This window comes from Saccopteryx bilineata, chromosome 3, assembly GCF_036850765.1.
Source record: "Saccopteryx bilineata isolate mSacBil1 chromosome 3, mSacBil1_pri_phased_curated, whole genome shotgun sequence".
Taxonomy (NCBI): Eukaryota; Metazoa; Chordata; class Mammalia; order Chiroptera; family Emballonuridae; genus Saccopteryx; species Saccopteryx bilineata.
Genome location: NC_089492.1, coordinates 123,985,406 through 124,008,842, shown reverse-complemented (window position 1 = coordinate 124,008,842; position 23,437 = coordinate 123,985,406). Strand labels below are relative to the sequence as shown.

At 38.6% G+C, this 23,437-nt stretch overlaps 1 pseudogene; it reads right to left on the bottom strand.

The window, feature by feature from the left end:
• Window positions 1-14,162: 14,162 nt before the first annotated feature.
• On the bottom strand, window positions 14,163-14,906 carry LOC136329855 (UDP-N-acetylglucosamine--dolichyl-phosphate N-acetylglucosaminephosphotransferase pseudogene; annotated as a pseudogene).
• Window positions 14,907-23,437: the final 8,531 nt, after the last annotated feature.

Below are 23,437 nucleotides of genomic sequence, written 5' to 3'. Positions count from 1 at the left end.
AAAAAAAAAAGAAAACAATTAAGAAATTGTTGTACAAGAATAATCCACTTCTGATGCTGAATAAGAATTTTCTATCAATCTCTCTATCATTGGTTTTCATAGGCCCCAAAGGTAATTTTGCCTAGAAATTTGCGGCAAAAGTCACAAAAAGGTATATACAAGAGAGAACCACAACATTTTAGAATCAAAGGTACTTAGATACCATCTAAACTAATCTTCTTGTTAAATTAATTTGGTAATGACATACTGAATACCTCGTACTCAGTAAGCACTATAAAAGATGTTGGTAGAGACAAAAAGTTATCTAAGACACAATCTCAGTATTCATCTTGGAAGGCTGTTATGCTCACCACTATACCACCAACGCTTCGCTAGTATTCATCTTAATAGAAGGACAAGCGCTGACCAGGCGGTGGTGCAGTGGATAGAGCATCGGACTGGGATGCGGAAGACTCAGGTTCGAGACCCTGAGGTTGCCAGCTTGAGCGCGGGCTCATCTGGTTTGAGAAAAAGCTCACCAGCTTGAGCCCAAGGTTGCTGGCCCGAGCAAGGGGTTACTCGGTCTGCTGAAGGCCCACGGTCAAGGCACATATGAGAAAGCAATCAATGAACAACTAAGGTGTTGCAACGAAAAACTGACGATTTATGTTTCTCATCTCTCCGTTCCTGTCTGTCTGTCCCTGTCTATCCCTCTCTCTGACTCTCTCTCTGTCTCTGTAAAAAAAAAAAAAAAAAAAAAAAAAAATAGAAGGACAAGTGAAAATTCAAAGAGATTGGGGCGCTTTCCCAAGACACAGTAGGGAAGTGACAAACGAGATCTGAACACAGACTGGCTGGCTCTGAGTGCAGGGCTCTTTTCATTGCACCTCACGGTCTATGGCAGTTTTCAACAGTAATTAGCTGAAACGCCAGTCCTGAGTGCTGTCATTTGAAAAAGGTTTAGTCATTTGAGGTCCACGCAGTGAATGAAATGCTAGTCAGACAGCTCCCATTACTCGGGAGCTGGTAATTTACTCTGAATAATCTTAGTGTAAAAATCTAATTTCAACCCATTTTCTCAGAGGGTAAATTTTATTCCATTTCCCTTTTCAAGGCTCAGTCATTAGCATATTAAACTAATGAGTGAATCAATTATTTAAAACTGGCAATATTTTTTATTATGTCTAATTAAGTGTTTAATCAGGACATTCTGGTCTTTAATCCCCTGAAAGCAGCATTCACAAGAGGATGAATGGAATAGCCGGGTGGAACTTGACTAAAAATCTCTTGTACTCAGAGGACTAGAGAGGAAGCCAGAGCCCAAAAGGGGAAGGTGATCAGGAAAAAGTCACAGAAGAGACAGGAAATATTAAAAAAAAAGTCTAACCAAGAGCAGCTGAAGATAATGATGAACGGATTTAGCAGTAGAATGAGTGGAAAGAAATGCCATATTTCAACTGAAAACTGAACTTCTGGACAGTAACAATTAAATCACAAGACACTACATTAAATATCTTGAAGAGATAGAGAGAAAATATTATTTTTCAATTGCATACCTATAAAAATATCTTTCAAGAATAAGGCCAAGGTAAAAAACATTTTAGACAAATACTAAGAGCTTATTACCAAAGGAATCTCACAATGGAAAGACTAACAGATATATTTCAGGCAGAGGGAAAATGATCCCAGATGGAAGATTTGAAAGTGAATGATGAGAAGTAGAAGTGGGTAGTGAAGTGGTTTTCAGGGGTAGGGAGTAAAGAGAGACAAATATATAGTGATGGAAAATGATTTGACTTTGGGTGATGGGTACATAATGCAATCACTGGATCAAATGCTATAGAAATTTTCACCTGAAATTTATGTACTTTTATTGATCAATGTCACTCTATTAAATTCAATTCCTAAAAAAAAAAATGGGTACACTTCGGCATTGACTATGTGAATGACAATTATAATGTCTTAGTTGGTAAAAGTGAGAAACTGAAGTATCTTGAAACAATAGAATTAAGAGCTGGAGGTTGTGGTTGAAATGTTGAATATTTTTTTGGGGGGGGAAGAAGAGTAAAAATATTGGAAAAAATTAAACTTTGATGAGATAAGTAGGCACAATAAATGTCTAGAATAAGAATATATTACTCTAACTTAGGAAAAAGATAAAGTAATCATAAAGAAATCATCAAATTATGCAAAATCAGCAAGAAAAAGGAAATATTTCTAAATATAAGATAAATAAATACCCCATAATTAGATGCTTAAAATAATTCAAATATTTTAGTAGCTACAATAAGTGTAAATAAACTAACAGTTCCAGGTTATAAAAAAAGATTGTTAGCCCAGATAAATACCAAAATATCGCTATATGCTGTTTATAAGAGAAACAGCAGAACTATAAGGCAAAGAATGGTTGAAAATAATCAAACAGACAAAGATATACCAAGGTAAATCCTAACTGAAAGATTATATATATTAATATGTAGTAACAACAGCATATATTATTTCATATGTAATGAAAGATTACTATATATTAAATAACAGAATTTAAAGCAATATTTTTAGTACAGATTAAGAAGATCATTATATAATAATACAAGGTTTAGTTAACTAGGCATATATAACAATTTCACCCATTTAACAAATAAAAATACAGCCTCAGACCATATATAGTGAAAACAAATAACAGCATTATTGGGAAAAATTGAATAATCAATGTAAAGGAAGATATTGAATATATCTCTTTTAGAAATTGATAGAGCAAGCAGATAATAACTGGTACAGATACAAAAAAATTTGAACAACAGAATTAATAACTTTATCAGTGGGGTTTATATAGAACAATGTAGACAACAAATGCAGAATAAGTATTCTTTTCCATTACAAACAGAACATTTACTAAAATGGAGCACATATAATGGATCATAAATCTAATTAATAAAAGTTTCAGATGAATAGTCCTGCTAATTACCTAATCTGACCACAATAAAATTCTCAGAGTTCAATAACAAAGCTGACTGGAAAAAACTTCATATATTTAGAAGTTAAGAAACACACTTCTACATGAATTGTGGGTAAATGAACAATGAAGCTAGACTACATTAAGTTTAACCATGGAATTTCCAACATTCAACAGTTTTTGACCCACATTGAAATACTATATAGCAGTGAAAATAAATAAACCATAGCTACGTATCTCAATATGAATGGATCTTGAAAACATGTTATAGAGGAAAAGAAGGAAATCTCAGAAGAGTAATTACAATATGATTATATATTTGTATATTTCAAGAAAAGTAAAATCTAAATAATAAATGGCTTCCTGGAGATTATTATGCTAAGTGAAATAAGCCAGACAGAGAAAGACAAATATCATGATCTCACTTATATGTGGAATCTAATGAATAAGGTGAACTGAGGAACGGAATAGAGGCAGAGGCGGGGTCACAGGGAGCAGAGAGACAGCAGTCAGAGGGAAGGGGCTGAGGGGATGGGATCAGGAAGATGAAGGGATTAGTGAAATTATATATACATAACACAGAGATACAGATAACAGGACAGCAAATACCAGAAGGAAGGCAGGAAGGCAGTCGGGGGAGGGTGGCAAAGGGGGTGTAATGGGGGACACATTGTTGAGGGGATGAGGCTGTTAAATTGAGTGGGACACTTGAATCCATGTGTTAACACAATAAATTTTAAAATTAAAAAAAATAATTAAGAAACAAAACAAAAAATGATAAATGGCTTAGGAATACTCTTAGATGGCAAACCCTATAGAAAAGTAAGGAAATCTAGGACAGTGATTCTACAGAAGGTGAGGGAGAAGCACTCAGACAGAGAAATGTGTGGGGAATTCAGATAGACTAGTAATGTTATATTTCTTAGGCTGGGTGATAAATACACAGGTATTCATGTTATTACTTTGTCTATGTTATCTATCTCTGTTATAGTCATATGTATGAATATTTAATATTCTTATGAATATGTATCAACACAAAAAAATTTAATCATAAAAATGATTATATAAAGAAAAAATGAGTATGCCAGCCCAGCAAACAGCATATGCAGAGTCACTGGTTCAATGAACAAGTCTCACTCTTAGAACATCTTCTCTTTATCTTTTTACTCTCGTTACTTCAGTTTTATAAAATATTTAAGTCTCATTTATATGCTGACAACTTTCAAATTATATATGTCTAATTTATAACTTCCCTGAACCACAGACTCAGGTCCCCACCTGCCTTTTTGCCATGTCCATTTGGGTGTCTAATAGGCATCTCAAGCTTAGCCTGTTCACGCCGAACTCCTGATACCGGCACTGACACCCTCACCCCCAAGTCCTGCTTCCTTGACAGCCTGCTCCTCCTTGGTGAATAAGAATTTCACCTGTTCAGTTGCTCAGGCAAAAGCAAACAAACATCATGGATTTTTCCTTGACTTCCTTTTCTCATTCCTCACATTAATTCTATCAGGAAATATATTTTGCTCTACTTTAAAAATATGTGCTGACTCTGACCACTCTCATGACTTCTACCACCACGGCAAGGTAATCTTTTCTGGTAAAACCACCACTTCCTCCTCCCTCCTTCTCCTTTATAGCTTTTCACATCCCTCAAAGTAAGATCTAAAATGTCCCAGGGCTTTCCATTATCTGCATACTCCTTGCCTCCTGACTTCATCTCCACCGCACTCTCTCCATCACCTTGACCTTCTTACTGTTTTATAAGGTAAGCATGCTGCTTTGCCAGAATTTCTGCACTAGCCGTTCCCTCTGCCTGGAATATTCTTTCCACTGACACCGCGCTTGGCTCACTTCCTCAATCCCTTCAGTTTTTCACCAATGACCCCTCCACCAAGTTTGGTTTTTCCTATCCACCCCTCCAATTCCCCCGTCTTCCTTGTTTGTGTTGCAGAGTAGTTACCACTATTTGACATACTATATAGTTTCCATACAGGGAGTGGCAAAGGTAGGTTTACAGTTGTTTGTATGGGAAATAATACAATAATTAATAAATAAGAATACAAGAATAAACTCTGTGTTTTGTACCTTTACAACTGTAAATCTATTTTTGCCCCACCCTGTATATATATGTTTATTCAGTCTTTCCAACTAGAAGGCAGGGGTTTTGTCTACTTGATTCACTGTTGTATCCCCTTGAACTAAGACTTATGCCTATCACATAATACATGATCAATAGTAATTTAATGACTGAAAAGAGGAGAAATGGTGCTTGGAGGGAAATTTCTTTTTTAAAAAAAGCTTTAAATGTAACACAAAATAGATGAGAGCAACTTAGAGAGTTATTCTGGAACCAATCATAATGCATATATTTTGTCTTATTAATATGAAGTAAGAATTACATAAGCTTCATTTCTCAATTTAACAAACTTTCATCACCTAATAAAGGAGAGTCAACTCTGTCTGCATCCCCAGGGGGCGCTGGATGTCATGCATAGTCACTTAAAGTCAGAGTTTTCAAGATATTCTGGTGTGGGTGTTGTGTTTAAAGTACTATCTCAAATACATACTCACACAAATATAAATAGATACCACACATGCACACATACATTCATACATACATATATACATACATACACATGTATATACACACAAATATATTCACTACATACATATACACATGAGTTTTTGAAATAAGAGGAGAGATGTAGTAAAATCAACATGTAGAGGCCCTGGCTGGTTGGCTCAGTGTCGGCCTGGCGTGCAGGAGGTCCTGGGTTCGATTCCCGGCCAGGGCACACAGGAGAAGCGCCCATCTGCTTCTCCACCCCCCCCCCCCCTTCCTCTCTTCCCCTCCCGCAGCTGAGGCTCCATTGGAGCAAAGATGGCTCGGGCGCTGGGGATGTCTCCTTGGCCACTGCCCCAGGCGCTAGAGTGGCTCTGGTCACGATGCCCCGGAGGGGCAGAGCATCGCCCCCTGGTGGGCAGAACATCGCCCCCTGGTGGGCGTGCCGGGTGGATCCCGGTCGGGCGCATGCGGGAGTCTGTCTCTCCCCATTTCCAGCTTCAGAAAAATACAAAAAAAAAAAAAAAATCAACATGTAGAGCTCTCTTGTAACAGCAGAAAAGAGAACAAATGGATTGTTTGTTTGTGATCTTTTGAACTCAGAAACAAATGGATTTATGAACAGCCTTTTCTATTTATAAGTAGAAGGTATTGTCTACATAGATTTTTATTTAGTTGCAGTTTACAACCTATCCACAGAAAATAGTATCTTATAAGCTAAGCATCATCAGAACAGATTTTTAGTTACCTATGAGGCATTTATCCTGAATCAATTGGTTCTTCTATCACATATAGCTGTTTTGGCTGGCCCATCCTAGATAGGAGGACTATTTAAAAAGTTCACCATGATAATCCTTTTATGATACTCTGATGGAACATTTGTAAAGGGATAAGTTTTGTTAGAACTAATGTTCTTAAATCTCAATGGCCTCTGCTCAATAAGTTCAGACATTTGGGCTGCTTAGTAATTTCAGATTTATTTTTAATACCTTGGACTGTGTGTATTCTCAAAGGTCTGTTTGACTGTCCTGATATCTTCAGGGGGAAAAAACCCACAAAAACCCTTCCAATGAAAAGATACTGCTTACGTGTTTCGCTACAACTCAAGTCTTTCAGAACTGAGGCTCTGTACTAAACATGAGACTTACACGCATATGCAAGTTGGCACACTAGCTCAAGATGTAATTAAAGACACATTTCTCTATGGATTGAAGTGTTTTGTTTAGAAATACATTTCCCATTATACTTTTTGCACATTTTTTTTTCAGAAACGTTTCCTTTCATGGTTTCCTTTTTAAAAAACTTATTTAACAGTGTGAGAGGAGGTCTGTTGTGGTTTGGGTGCAGCTACCCCCGTTGTGGCCTTTCCAATGTTCATGTATTGGAATAATCAGACTCTCTTACTGGAAGCCATTCCGTTTTCCTCACAAAAGCTCACAGGCTTTTGCTTCTTCCATTTTCCCTAAATCTGGGTTGATCGAGAGTATAAATCTCACTCAGGCTTTTGGTTTATACAACTCTGGGAACAAAATGGCCACATATTTGTTAAGGGCTGCCTCCCACGAGTCCAGCGATTTTGTGATAGGGTGCTGCCAACTCTTGTCCTTGTCCTGTTCTGGGATGGCCATTGAGGCATTGGAAAACAGCTAGAACTGAACGTCTCCTGGACAGAAGAGGCCGTGAGCAAGTGAACATCTCCTTCATGTTCATTGTTCAGCCCTATTCTGGTGAACAGTGCTTTGCGTTGCTGGTGGAAATTCAAGCGTGAAGCCAATTTTTATGCTCTAGATGGCAAAAAAATGCAGCTAATTCTAAAGGGTTTCTCCTTCTTCCCTTGGCAGCTGGTATGTTTACATAGTGGGGATGAAAGGCCTGACATCTGTGTTTACATTTCTACGTAGAGGGTCCCCCAAACCCACAGTTAGGAATCATTTATATCCAAGCACCTCTGCCCCAGAATTACAACAGCAAAGTCTTTCAACTTCTCCTCGGCAAGGGCCTTTGATCTCCCTGTGCAAAATGCTCTCTGATGAGTTGTGATTGGAAGAGGAGGGCTGGGAAGGTTTTATACTTTGACAACTTCCTCCTCTCTCTCCACCCCCGACCATAGAGGAATATGACCCAGACTTTTAAGTACCCAGATCTCTTTCTAGAAATTCCATTGAGTCATCAGAATAAAATTAAAACAGACTGGTGTGACCAAAGCAGTGGGTCTCAAAAAATTTTTGCATTTTTAATCAGCTCTCCAGTTAACTCTGATTTTAATTCCAGGTATATAAGAATCAACTGAGTTGTTCATTAGACATGGAAATTCCAGAACTCTATGGGAGCCAACTGAATGTGGCTCTCTGGGTGTGGATTCAGAAATCTGTATTTTTCACATCTTAAGATGTATCTTATGTATATAATTGATTAAGAACCCTTAGGCTAGTTGGCCACTGGAGGTGGGGCTTTTCATTTGAGGGCTACATTATTCTAGTGTCTGTTGCAAGACAGTGTCTCAACCTCTGACCCTTTCAATAAAATGATGGTGGTCTGTCAAGTTAGAATAATTTAAAATGCTGATTAAATGAAAATATTTTCTTTGAGTGTTTGAATGTCTTACATATTTTTTCCTGACCACAATATACTATTTTCTATTCATAAATTTTTGGCTTGTAAATTGATGCAAAGTACTTCAGTACATTAAGAAATATGTGTGGAACCAAGACTTCTGAAATTTGATCTTGGACTTAATCTAAGTTTGCATTGTTCAGATGATGCTGTACTCTGTCATCTGAAATGATAGTCTGCTTTTTTTTTAATCAGATTTTTATTGAGGTAACCATAGATTCATATGCATTTGTAAGAAATAATACAGAGAGATTCTTTGTGTTCTTTATCTAGTTTTCCCCCAGTGGTAACATTTTGTAAAACTGTAGTACAATATCATAACCAAGATATTGACATAGATATAAACCACAGATTTTATTCAGATTCCCATGGTTTTACTGTACTCATTTGTGTGTGTGTGTGTGTGTGTGTGTGTGTGTGTATATATATATATATATATATATATGCACCATATAATTTTTATTACATGCGTAGGTTTGAATATCTACCATTCAGTCACATTACTTAACACTGCTCTCATGACAGGGATTCTTGGGTTTCCCTTTCTTCTTCTTCTTTTTTTTATCTATTCATTTTAGAGAGGAGAGAGAGAGAGAGTAGGAGGGGAGGAGCAGGAAGCATCAACTCCCATATGTGCCGTGCCCAGGCGATCCCAGGGTTTCAAACCAGCGACCTCAGCATTTCCGGGTCAATGCTTTATCCACTGCGCCACCACAGGTCAGGCCTCAGGGTTTCCCTTTCTTAACCATCCCCATCTCTCTCCTGTCCCCTCTCTGAACCTTTGACAACCACTAATCTGTTCTCTACTTTTAAGTGTTAAGTCATTTCAAAAGTGTTATATGAATGGCATCATACAGTATGTCATCCTTTGGGATCGACTTTTTATCAATCAGCATAATTCCCTGGAGATTCATCCAAGTTGTTGCATGAATCAATCATTCTTTCATTTTTTATTGCTGACTAGTATTCCATGATATGAATGTACCACAGTTCATTTAACCATTCAGTTATTGAAAGACATTTGGGATGTTTCCAGTATGGGGCTATTTATGTAAAGCTTCTATGAACATTTATGTACAAGTTTTTGTGTAAACTTTATTATGTAGATATTTTCTTATCAGCCTTTTCAACTTTAAAATTTTGTAGGCCAATCACAAACTTTATCATATTCATAAAATCTTTCTAGTTAACTTATACTATTTTCTTCCTGGATGCCAAAGTAACACTTTCTTGAACCAAGCACTTTATCATTTGCCCATAGTCAAAGTATTTCACATTGTATGGCTTGCCTTCTCAATGAAACAGAAAGTAATAGTTTTGTGTGTGTGTGTGTGTGTGTATGCAGCTTGTAGTGCCTTCTACAGCTTTAGACATAGCAAATAAATAACCAGATAGACAATATTGTTTCTTTTTATTTAATATGATCATTGTGCATCTCTGACCAACAAAATATATTATATTAAAAACTGTGTGGATACAAGAATACACAAAGAACATGAAAACTCCTTTTAGTGGATTTATAATTTAGCTGGAAAACTAAAGCCAACACTAATGCATTGAAGTTACAGAACAATGAGCTGCTGTGATTTTTAACGCCAAATCCATGGACAGAGAAGAGAAAGGTGAATGTGGGATAGGGAAAATGAAGAAGGTTTCATGGAGGAAGTGAACTTTAGATTAGTCCTTAAAGAAGAAGGTGAATGACATAAAAATTGATGAAAGAGAAGGTTCTAAGGAAAAAAGAAACATTTTAAGCAGTGTTACTAGAGTGCTGTGTGCTGACTTGTTGAAGGAAAGAGTTGGTGATCCCAGCAGATAGGTGAGGTGTGGCCTGAGTGTGTCAGACCTTGAGAGGCGTGTGTAACGTATTTGTGCTGGTACCATCTTCTGGAATAAAAAATTGATAACAAAAGCCCACAAGGACTAAATATGTTAAGGAGGGTCAATATAACTATTGGACTGAACTTTAACTCTTAGAATTAGGACCTGCCTTTAGCTGTTCTGGGAGTTGCTGAACTCGCAGGAGATAGTATGAAGCACTATTTATGCCCAGTAGATGCTTGACTTGCGTGTGATACCTGCTAGAAAGAATTCAAATTGTGTCCACAGACTTATTCAATATTCTAGTAATTACTGAAGGAGGTATGACTAAGAGATTAAAACAATGGCATATTCTCCCCCACCAAAGGAAGGCACCAGCTGCTAAAAGGACCAAAGTGATGAACATAAACTGGGTTGAAGAAGGAGAAACATTAGTCATAAGCATAAGCTGAAGCTGTACATCACCAGCTCCTGCTACTTCCTCTTCTCTTTTCCCCTCTCCATAACATCTGGAGGATTCTTCTATAAGAAAGTTCTGCGAAAAAAGTTGATCATGGCCCTGGCTGGTAGCTCAGTGGCTAGAGCATCAGTCCAGTGTATGGACATCTTGGGTTTGATTTCTGGTCAGGGCACACATGAGAAGCAACCATCTTCTTCTCTTTCCCTCCCTCTCCCTCTTTTCTCCGTCTTCCCTTCTTGCAGCCAGTGGCTCAACTGGTTCAAGCATCAGCCCCAGGCACTGAGGATAGCTGGGTTGATTTGAGAATCAGCCATAGACGGGGGTTGCCAGGTGGATCGTGGTTAGGGCACATGTGGGAGTCTATCTCCCTTCCTCTCACTTAAAAAATAAAGCTAATCACAAGAAGCTAAAGGGGCTGTCTTGTTGGGTATAGTGGAAAAAGTTGCTTAAAATTCAGACATCCAAGGGAGGATCAGTGGTTTTATAGATAGTAGCCCTGGGTCCAGCTCTGGTCCACAGGCCAAAGATACAAGAACAGTGGGCATCAGAACAGTGGTGTGATCGTCACCACTATATCACAACTTGGACCTGTAAATAAATCACTTGGAAAGGAGAACTCACATGGGAATCAGAGGCTGAAGATGTATGCAATTTTTATAAAGGCAAGGTTGTATGCACTCAATAGTGATGGCTGGGAAGGGATAGGTCCCATGTCTTCGGGTATTCGGTTGAAGACTGAATAGTGAATGTCAATGCCAATCATGTCTTGGATACTGGCTGTGCTGATTTGCAGCCAGCTGCAGAAGAAATTGATATGTATCAACAGCAAAGAGAAGTTAATACACATAGGGTTTTGTTTATGGTTCTGTTCCTTACACTTCTGTGTTTGTTTTATTTCCATTTTTAATTATGAAGGCAGAGCATTTATTAACAAATGTCTAAAGAGCGTGTTTGTAGTTTTAGATGTCTGCAATAGGAGAATGTTCATAGCCTAAGGGCCCTGCAGTAAAAAGCAAAATGTGTGTAATTCCTAAATACTTAAGGAATTTTAAGCACAAATTCACTTAGAGCATTAATGACTTTCATAAGGACAGACATCTAACTTAAAATCAACAAATCATTAGACCTGCAGTAAAAGTGCAAGCAATGCCTAATTAATATACTTGTTGATTATTTTCCTTGATAAAGACATTGGTTATTAAATCTAATGGTGCCTCAGAGATCAACTAAATCATGAGAAAGGCAACCAGCCAATGACTTGAGGTTATTTACCCAAAAAGTGCTTTCTTGCTACTCACCTCCATCAGAATAGCATCAATATTGTTATTGTCATTATTATTATTATTTGATCTAATTTCACTCAGATGAATAAATTCAAACTTTCTGGGGTACAGGCATAGCCTCAAAATACTTTATAAAATAAAGTGAAAGGCAGTGTGATATTAGAAATACATCACGTTTTCTGGCCCTGGCCAGTTGGCTACTGGATATGTGGACATTGTGGGATCAATTCCCTGTCAGAGCACACATGAGAATCGGCCATCTGCTTCTCTTCTCCTCCCTCTCACCCTCCTTTCCCTCTTCCCTCTTGCAGCCAGTGGCTCGATTGGCCTGGGCACTGAGGATAACTCTGTTGATTCGAGCATCGGTCTCAGGTGGAGGTTGCCCGGGTGGATCCTGGTTGAGGCAGCTGTGGGAGTCTGTCTCTCTGTCTCTCCTCCTCTCACTTATAAATAAGTAAGTAAGTAAATAAATAAATAAATAAATAAATGTATGTTTTCTACTGTTCTTCAATAAAACTCTTTGGGTTCAAATTGCACTCTCAGAGAGCCTTTTTTCACACTCACTCTAACCCACAGAGAAACATGTGCTGCCTTGTGATCATTGTGAGAAGGTTGGCCCTCTAAGTTTGCTTTATGGAAGAGGGGTTTATATAATTCAGCCAAGTTCTAATAATGACTGAACAGTAGAACTAAAGTTAAAAACTAGGTCTATATAACTCCAAAAAGTCCCATTATTTTCCCTGTACCATGTTTGAAAGAGATGATCATGACATATGAGTCATCAGCTCTAACCCTTTCTACCAAACATTTTCCATATTATGAAATAACTTCTTCCCTTGAGAAATAAGAAGTAAGTAAGCAAGAAAATTCCTTGAGGAACACAAAATCTTTAATTGCTCCTACTCACTTCTCTTACTCAGGACAAGATTAATTAACTCTAATATTTTCATTTGCATGAGCCTAATTGGGATGGCTTAATAATTGCTTCTTAAAAAGAGAGACTTCCGAGAAAATACCCTGTGAATGAATCTAAACTGTCTTCACTCCTTCCTGATGCCTGAACTTATTTTAGACAAGTCTGTGATAAAAAAAAAAAACCAACAACAACCCAACATTTTAAATCTGATGGTAAAAACCGTTTTTCATAATGCTCACAGATACCATCAAAGTCCAAGAAATTCTGCAGTGTATTAAAATGTATATTGATATAAATGATAGAGTCTCAAACTGCAGTGTGAGTCCATGCTCAAATTGGAGACAGTCTCCAAACTCATCAGTTATACCTAGGAGGAGGCATGGCACACAGGCTGTTGATTTGTCAGAAACTTAATTTTCCAGGGCACCCTCCATTGGGGATTGAGAAAAGTCAATAGCCTGGAGTTCACATCACCTTGGACAGCGGCTAGAATATGGTACAATAAAGAAAGAGACCATTAGCTCTGATAAGCAGTGATTTACCAATCAGATGTGAGAAAAATAAAGAATCGTTAAAATAATAAAATACCATGAGTCATTAAGGGCTGGTCTAATTAAATAATAGTCCAATGTAAGTGAGAGATTTATGAGCTGCCAGCTGCACAATGTGGATTTATCAAAATAATAGAAATTGACACACATTGTACACATAGCCTCTCTTTAGCTGCCACTTTTAACATTTATCAGGAGATCACCTAGGGAAATATGCCTCCCACATAAACTAGTTGCTAGTCTCTCTGTTGTAACCCAGTCTTCAGTGGAGCATTTATTACCTTGTCCCGCCTGGACAGAAGGGTGATTTTTCTTGAGTCTTATGGCTTTCCTCTACGGCAGGCTGCCTTTGCGTGTTTTGTTTTGCTCATTCATGTTTCCAAATAGTGTTAACATCTGAGTGTTTCTTTTGGCAAAATATCTAGAGCAGCAATCTTCCAAGTGTTGCCCTCCAGGGCCCTTTGGAAGGGTGTGGATTGGGTGAGATCCCTGCATGTCCCTGGTGCTGCACTCTGTGGCCTATTACATCTGCCAGATGGACCTGTGGCCACACAATCCTTGACCACATCAGTCAGTGATTTGAGCGAGAGGATGGCAGCTTCAAGATATAATATGCTTTTCTCCAAAAATAGACTATGTGCTCTATTTCCTCTGTGCAACTAGCTTCTGACTTCCCAAAGTCTAAGGACACACGGGGTTCCATGTAATGTGACCACTATTAGTACACTGCAATGTCCACCATTACAAGGTTAGTTTTTGGTTGTTCTATCATTTGCCATCAAATTATTATTCATCTTACTTACATGGTTTAAAATGTTTATTTTCACATCAGCTTCACCCTTAACAATTGTACTAGCTTAGGCATCAGTGACCACAGGGGAGAGGAAATGATAAAGACAAAGTCTAGAGGAGAATGAAGGATGGGAGAGGCCAGAGTCAAGAGGCTGTCTTTGTCTAGAATTAGGTCAGCCTGAGTTAGGAACCCTGGAGACTGTGAAGTAAAAGCAGTGATTGGGGGACTCAGACATCATAGAAGAGTGAGACAGGCCTGGTCAGAATGAAGGTGACAACACTACCCAGTATCTGTAGCAGCAGCAGGACCAGTGTGAGGTTTCTCTGGTGCATGGACCTAAAGTCTTTAAATAGCAAGTTAATGAGGATTATGATCTTATACTCAGTGAAGGCACTGTCCTCATTCTCACTCTGCTGCACTTTCACTAGCTGGAGGTTCTCTACTACTTCCTTGTTCCCTTGTTACTTTTAGAATAAAGGTACCCAAGAAAGAGAAGCTCTTGGTCTTGAACTTGGAATAGCTCATCTTCAGTTTGCCTGTCTTGGTATTGAGTCTGGGCACATGATGGCAAAGGCAGAGGTTGATTAGAGGAAGTTGAAGACCTGGAGCAGGAAGAGAAGTAGCATTGTCTTGCTGAAGTATCCCAAGATGCTCACCATAGCAAAGGTCATGCCAGCAAAGTGACAGAGACATCTTCCACAAACACCTATAAGGAGTACTAGTTATGGCAGAGTAATCTCAATGTGGTGAAAAAAAAAAATAGGGTATCATGAAATGAAAGGAAAAGGCAAGATCAGCCTAACAATAACCTTCCAGCTCCATCAGGTTAAAGGTGATGATGGAAACAGAAATGACTAGCAACTGGCCAGCCTCTATGGCATTAATTCCTGTTAGAATATTGATGTCAGGGGTATAGAACACTGACCCATGTAGATATAGTACAGGATCCCTAAGTCCAGATGCAAGCCAAGAATTATAAAATTATTTTACAAGAAGTGGGTATTCTGGTTACTTATTGTTGTATAACCAATTACCCCCAAATTTAAAACAGCAACAACAGCAAACATTTACATTGCTCATGAATTTGCAATTTGGGTAGAGCTCTGTGACATCAGTTGGGACTTCTCAATTAGAAATTAAAGGATCCTCTTCCAATATGGTTCACTCACATATCTAGCAAATTGGTGCTAGCAATTAGCTTTGAGATCAACCAAGGCTGTTAGTTAGAGGTCATATTTGTCTCCACCTGGGTCTTGTAATGAGAATGCTTGAGTTTCCTCACTGCATGGAAGCTGGATTTTAAAAATATTTCAAGTGACAGAAAGTGGAAACTACCCTTTAAAACCAGGACCTAGAAACTAGCAACATCACTTCTACCACATTGTATTGGTCAAGCAGTCACAGAGCCTAAGTTCAAAAGAAAAGGCTATAGAGCTCTCTTTTTAATGGGAAGAGGGTGAATTTGCAGCCGTCTTTTAATCTAGCACAGTGGGTTAAAAATTCAAGTTCTAAAAATGTATCCATTTTTTTTAAACAAAATACTAGCTTGTTTGACTAAAGCATATTTACATTTGAAAGCAATTTCTTTTTTCACTTTGAATCCTTATGTGAGATAGGCAGAATAAATAATGTTACCATCACTCCATAGGGAGTTGAGACAGAGGGATTTTGACTTGCTTATGGTAACAATACCACTGTGGCAAATCTAGGGAGGTTTGCCTTCTCCCAGGCCTCTGATGCTTCCCACAGCTTTTTCCAGCCTGTGATTGGGGTTTGACCAGTCATACAGACTGGCCTGTGACTCACCATCATTTTAATGGTCAGACCAAGGGACCACGGGTACCCAACTTTTATGATATCCAGCTGCGGAATGTATCCTCACGTCTCTGAGGCCTCACTTATTGAGATCATTGTTCAGTGTTGGTGTACCATCTGTTGTGAGCATCTTCCTAAGTGATTTTCTGGGCTGGCTTCCCTTTGCATGGGGAATGGAGGAGTTGTCAAAAGCCCAGTACATTCTTTTCTACATTGTAAAGCCATCAGGACTTAATTAGGGAAAAATTCTTCAATAACAATTGATTTGTTCAACTATCATTCAATTTGAAGTACTCTCTTTTTATTAAAAACTACTTGAAAGTTGTTGGATGCCCAGCTTTGGTGGTTTTTTGTTGTTGTTTGTTTTTATTGTTTGTTTGTTTTGAGTACAGTTCCATCTATTTTACATTCTGCCTTTAGCACATTCCTATCATTAGCTTGTAATTGGAAAACTACGTCCAGAGAGAATTTATTACAAACTCTTATTTAACACTGATTCTTTTTAGATAGCTGTAGATTCTGATAACTAAATTAAAAAGTAGAGTTGATTGAACCTAACAGTTTTGAGTTTTTGGAAAGTGTTTTAAACCATCGCTCGGAGTCTAGACCTTTGGAAGATCGACTTCACGTTTGTTTCTAACTCCTTCCCTGTGAATTTGAAGTCTCTTTTGTGTTTAGAGAAGTTGCAACCATATGTTTCTCATTCATTTATAACTTACATGTAGTGTTAGCTCATGAAGCTATTGTTTTGTAAGAACATTTACTTTAAAATTGTATGTAAGTCCTTTTTCTTCTTTGAACAGAAAAAACAATTTCTTTTCATATTTTACCTAAAAAGTTAAAAAAAATAGTTTATTTTCAGACACTGAGCTATTGATAATACTGAAGACATTGTCCCTGTCATCTCTCCATGTTTGCCATAGAGTCAGGTTAGATAAGGATTTGTGAGCACGTCATTGGATCATTGGGCCATGCTTGACTCATTTGTAACTGGTGCTTCTCCAGAAGCTAAAAAATATTAATTCACCTGGCTATGCACTTACCTGGTTATTACAAAGTTTTAGAAATCAAAAGAATGATAGTTCCACATGGAAAGATAAAGACCTTTGTAAGCCCAAGAAAGAAATAACTTATATGGATTAACTGCAGGTCAAAATAGGAAGGATATAAGAAAATAAAAACTTTGAGAAACTAAATCCTAGGAGAGAGCTAGCAGAGAACAGGTAAGGGTAAGGCGTGTAATGAATATTATAGCTGTGTTTCTAAATTTGGTTAGTAATAAGAGTCATTGGGATAGGCACCTGTTTCAAAACTATAGATTCCTGGGCCTCAAGATGAGTTAGTCTGGGCACCTGTGTTTTTGTTTTTTTTGTTGTTGTTGTTTGTTTTTAATGTATTTTTCTGAAGCTGGAAACCGGGAGGCAGTCAGACAGACTCCTGCATGCGCCCGACCGGGATCTACCCGGCATGCCCACCAGGGGGCGATGCTCTACCCATCCGGGGCGTTGCTCTGTCCCAACCAGAGCCACTCTAGCGCCTGGGGCAGAGGCCAAGGAGCCATCCCCAGCGCCCGGGCCATCTTTTGCTCCAATGGAGTCTCGGCTGCGGGAGGGGAAGAGAGAGACAGAGGAAGGAGAGGGGGGGTGGTGGAGAAGCAGATGGGTGCCTCTCCTGTGTGCCCTGGCTGGGAATTGAACCAGGGACTTCCGCACGCCAGGCCGACGCTCTACCGCTGAGCCAACCGGCCAGGGCGGCACCTGTGTTTTTAAAAGCACTTCAGGTGATTCTGGTGATCAGCTTAGCTTTTGAAAATAATTTGTGAACTCTTCACGCACACACGAAAGCAGTTATTAAAAAGAAATTGAGGTCCAATCTGGGCCATGGAATTCTAGCCTCATCCCCTGAAATGTGACTCTGCCCTTCTTCCAACTCTAAGAATACATTTCAAGAAGAGGGCTAAGGGTAGGGGGAAAAGGGGAAGAAAGAGACCTTGCTTGGGACGGATGGGGGGATGACACGGGGTGTAGATGGTGTTATAGTGAGCTGTACACTAGAAAAATGTATAGTTTGGTGAACTATGTCACTCCAATAAATTTAAAAAAAAAATAAACAACAACAAATAATAGATTTCAAGTACATTATTAGCTTTATTTCTGCATTCATCTACACAATAGAGTCTCTCCCACCAGGTCTCAAATCAGGGCCTGAGGTCAGAGGACAAAACAAAATGGCTGGCTATTAAGATCTCTAATTGTAAAGAAGTGTTTTCCTGGCGTTCCTTTAATCTTTTGCTTCCAGCTCACAGCTTTACTATGTGCTTAATAATGAAAATTCAGTGTCATCACTGGGGCATTGACAGATGCTTTAATCTCTTAAACTAGGATTATATTATGTACATTTCATTGCCTTTTGGAATCTTGTCAATGCCGTCAATGGAATTTCTGAATTGTCTAAATGGAGTCCAATAAACAGGTTGGTGATTGCACCAAGTCCAGTATGTGGGGAAGAACCCTGATCTGGGAAATCCACTCTTCCAGTCAGGGCAGTGCCTTCCCCACATCTGCCTTGAGGAACACCCAGTACCAGCATTGATTTTGAATCTCAAGATAATACGTGGGAATGAGTCCAACTTGATTTTTAGCAATTAAATTCACCATGTAAAAGCTCTTCTTAGAATTTTACTAGACTAGCATTACCAACAGCCATTAATGAGCCAAACTCTGTGCAATTTTATAAATGAAGGGATTCAGGCTATCATTATGTGTAAATCCTCCCAAATTACCTGCTCTAGTCAGAAGACATGATATGAAAGAGAAAACAATAATGTTTTGGAAAATGATGACATTCTGTAAATAAAATCTGGCAGCAAAAGTTCTTGGCCAAACCAATGCTCAAGTCTTCATGCCACAATTTATTGCTACATGAATCAGAAATCAAGGCTTTCTCAATCATTCTCATACACCTGAACTGTGCCATTGTTAACAGAGTCTGAACACTCCACAGGTACCTAGACTGTTAATGCAATAAGCCACAATGACTATAAATGGTTGAAGAGGGAAGTAAATTATTAATAGTTTTCTTGAAATTTTCTGGAGAATTGAGTTTACATGAACTAGAATGTATGAGACTGCCAGAGGGTGTGGGGGTTAGGGAGTTGGAGAAATGGAATTATTATGACTTCCATGTCCATAGGGGCTTTTCTGTTCCCTGGGTGATGGCGAACACCAAACACTGAAAGTATACATTGGCAAGGAGACATTGTTGCTGTAACTGCTTCACATTCAGCTTCTTTCATGACTTTTTCCATCTCCACGGAGTGATGCATGCATTCAGTGATGCTGAATCTGCTTCCGGAATTCCTTCCAGCCCATCCCTCCACTTGTCTGCTAACTATCCAACCAAATATCAGAAAAGTGTAAAAATATCCAAGTGTCATGCTTAAGGAAATATGATTGCTACTGGTGCTGTTTAGCAAAACACCTTGATAGGATATATTTTTGTTGTGGAAAGTTAAGCCCCGAGTCAGAATCTAAAGGGAAGAAGCCAACTAAGGGGAAACTGAATTGCACTTCCATGAAAATAAAAAATCTGGGAACTTTTTTGTGTAAGCATCAAGAAAGAGGGAATAAGGGAGGCCCAGAATAAAGAAGGATTGAGATCGAGCTACAAGGAGATCAAGGGACAGAGACTAGAATACCAACATGCTGGATGTATTGGGGTGGGCAAGAGCTATGAGCAAGGGATTTTCATAATAGCAACACTTAATATTACATTTTAAATTGTTTGCTGCACTGTTCCGTGCTGGAACTTAAGCCCCATGAGGTACCACTGAACTTGAGTAAAGTCAGCTACACACACCTCCTTGTGTTGGCGATCCTTTGGCAGAGGAATTAATAGGATATGGGTCTGCATTCCACATTAGGGTAAATCTAGGGTGGTGAGAAGATTGTCACAGGACATGAGAAACTGGGTAGAGTCAGAATTCAGACAGAGCAGAATATCAGAGTAGGAGAGAATTAAGAAACAACTAAGGCCCTGAGACCCCCCCTGCTATTGTCTGAGCTGCCATTCATCTCACAGGGCCCACTAAGATAATCTTTCAACTGGTCTTGCTGTTGTCTCTCTTGTCCTGCTATAGTCCATTATCTACAACAGCAAAGGGCAAAAATTTATAAAATGTAATTAGAAGGTAGAGGAATAGGACTTCCCTACTATCATCCTTCCACAAAACATTGATTTTGACAACATACAGATAAAAGTTCCTCTTTGGGAGTCTGATAGTTCAGTGAAGAAATTCCGGCACACTCTCAGAGCAAAAAAATCTACAAATACCTAATTTGAGGAAGGTAAAAAGAACAGTTTCACTTACCCATGCTACCCCTTCCCAAAGCACCAGAGTTTAATGCCAAGATAGACCCTCTCAGCCTGTGACTTTCCTGTGGGGGAAAGTGAGAGCACAGTGCATGAATGACCAGCTTCTCTAGCTATTTGGGATGCTTCCCAAGAGACTCACTTCTTTTTCATCCTGCTCAGAATCCTGAGGTGACTAAATAGGTGAAGTGTTGGAAAGCTGGTAGCAAGTAGGACTCAGAACTCATCAATGGGCCGTGGATCTTACTACCATGTTTTGTGGAGGTCATCAGGAAGCTGCACATGAGCTGCTTGGGACTTATCACCTGTGGACCTCCCAGTACCCCACCTACCCATCCCTCAGGTTGGCTCCAGAGAATGCAAGCTTTTACAGATGGCCATGACCACACAAAGAAAGCTAGCCCGACTCCGTAGGATTGGGAGGAGGCCCACAAACTTGAGCGATTCAGGAAACTTCCCTGGGATGCTCTTGGCAGTAATCTGACTTTTCAAGATTGATAGACGGCATCTACTCTAAAAAATTTCCTCTCAAGGGGGAACAAGAAGTATGGACACCAGAAAAAAAGAATGCTACAGGCCAATATCTTGATGAATATAGACAGAAAAAATCCTCAACAAAATATTTATACTAGCAAATTGAACTCAATAGCATATTAAAAGGATCACACACCATGATCCAGTGGGATTTATCCCTGGGATACAAATATGGTTCAACATAAACAAATCAATAAATGTAATATACCATATTAACAGAATAAAAGATAAAAATCATATGGTCACCTTGATAGATACATTTAATACAATACAATATACTTTCACAATAAAAATTCCCAGCAATTTAGGTATAAATTTAGATATATCATGTACTTCAATATGATAAAGGCTGTATATGGCAAGCCCATAGCTGGCATCCTACTCAGTGGTGAAAAACTGAAAGGTTTTCCTCTCAGATCAGCAGAGAGGCTGCTGATCCCATCAGGGGAACTGGCCCACACTCACCATTCTGTTCAACATGTACTGGAAGCCCTAGACAGAGAAATCAGTTAAGGAAAAGAAATAAAAAGCATCCAAATTAGAAAGAAAGAAGTAAAATTATCTCTGTTTGCAGATGGCATTAACCTATATATAGAAAACCCTAATGACTCCACCAAATCACTGGTAGAATTATTAAAACATTCAGTGAAATTGCAGGATGAAAAGTCAACATATAAAAGTCAGTACTATGCCCTAATGACAAAGTGCCTGAAAAAAGAATTAACAAATTAATTCCTTTTACTATAGCATCAAAAAGAATAAAATACTTAGAAATAAATTTAATAAAAGAGGTGAAAAGTCAATACTCTGAAATATATAAAGCATTAATAAAAGGAATTCTAGAAAATACAAATAAATAGAAGGATATTTCATGTTAATAGATTAGAAGAATTAATATTGTTAAGATGCCTATATTACCCAAAACATTCACATTTATTGCAATACGTATCAAAATTTCAAAGGCATTTTCCCTGAAAAAGAAAAAAAAAGTCCTGAAAGTTTATATGGAACAAAAGATCCCATAGCTGAAATAACCTTGAGCAATAACAGAGTTGAAAGTGTCAAAATTTATTATTTCAAATGATATCACAAAGTTATAGTAATCAAAACAGTATGGTATTGGCATAAAAGCAGACATATAGACCAGGGAAATATAAGAGAACCTCTAGAAATAAAGCCATGCATAAAAGGTCAAACAATTTTCAACAAAAGCACTAAGACTACACAATGGGGAAAGCATAGTCTCTTTAATAAATGGTTTTGGAAAACTAAATATCTACATGCAAAAGAATGAGATTGGACTCAACTTACACCAAATGCAAAAATCAACTCAAAATGTACTAAATGTTTAGTTCTTAAACATAAGAACTAAAACTATAAAACTCCTAAAAGAAAACAGTATGAAGTGTCTTTAAAAAATCAAAAACAGATCTATCACATGACCCAGAAATTTTACTTCTGAGTATGGCGTGTGAAAAAAAACCCCAAAACACAAATTTGAAAAGATGTGTAAACTTCCATATTAATTACAGCATTATTTACAATAGCTAAGATATAAAAACAGCTAGGTTCGCATCAATAAATGAATAATGAAGATGCTTTATACATATATATATAATATTATATATATAATTATATACATTGTTTATGTATACACACACAGTGGAATACTACTTAGCCATAAAAGAAATGAAAGCTTGCCATTTGCAACAATGTGAATGGACAGGTATCAAAACCACAAACCTTGTGTTTCAAACTCTTGCTTTCTGTTCTTTACCCTGCTTCATTTTTCTTCAGAGCACCTTTCATCACCTTTAATTTTATTTATTTCTTTAGTTAGGTATTGCCTAGCTCAGACTCTGTGGTTGTCAGCTTCTAAAATGGTTCCCAGAGATCCCTGTCTGCTGGTACTTAGGCCCTTGCACAAACTCCAGTCATCTGGAGTGTCAGCTGGACCTAGTCGCTCCTTTCTAAATGAACAGAACTCAGCAAACGTCAAGCTCAGCAAAGGTTACAGAAAGCCTGTGACTTCCTTCTTTTCTTCTTGCCCTGTCTCTCTCTGTCTGGGAGTCATTGCTCTAGAGACCAGCAGACTGCCATGTTGTGAGCAGCCTACGGAGAGGCCCACACAGCAAGGGGCTGATGTCTCTGCCCTACAGCCAGTGAGACCCGTGACCTAGAAACAGACACATGAGGGAGTCAGTTTCTCTCCCAGTTAGGCCTTGAGGTGACTGAAGCTCTAGTTGATACTTTTTACCCTTGTGACCCTGGATCAGAAGCTCCCAGCTAACTCTCAGAAACTATGAGATAATAAATGTGTGCTGTTTGAACTGGCTAAGGTTTGGGATAACTTGTTACAGAGCAATTGATAACTGACATCTCCACTGGAATGTGAGTTCCATGTGGGAATGAACTTTCTCTGTCTTGCCTGGAACTCTTTCCCAAGCAGGTAGAATGCTGCCTGGCACACAGGGGCATTCAATAACATTGAGTTTCAATGAGTCAGAATGTGGGGTTGGGGTGGAGGGTACCGGGTTTTACATGGACAGAAGTTTGAGCCAATGTGGACGGTTAAAGCTAAGGCTGTTCTTAGGGTCAAAGCGACTCCAGAAGTCTTAGGAGTACTCAAGTACAAGACATTCTGGTAATCCCAGACTCATAGCGCTCCTTACTGTGATCATTGGCACTGGTCCAAGTTGCTTAGCAAACCTTCACTGAGTGTCCGGCCAGGCTCAAGCTGGGAGTGAGGAAAACTTTCCACAGTCACCGTGAGCCTTTGGAA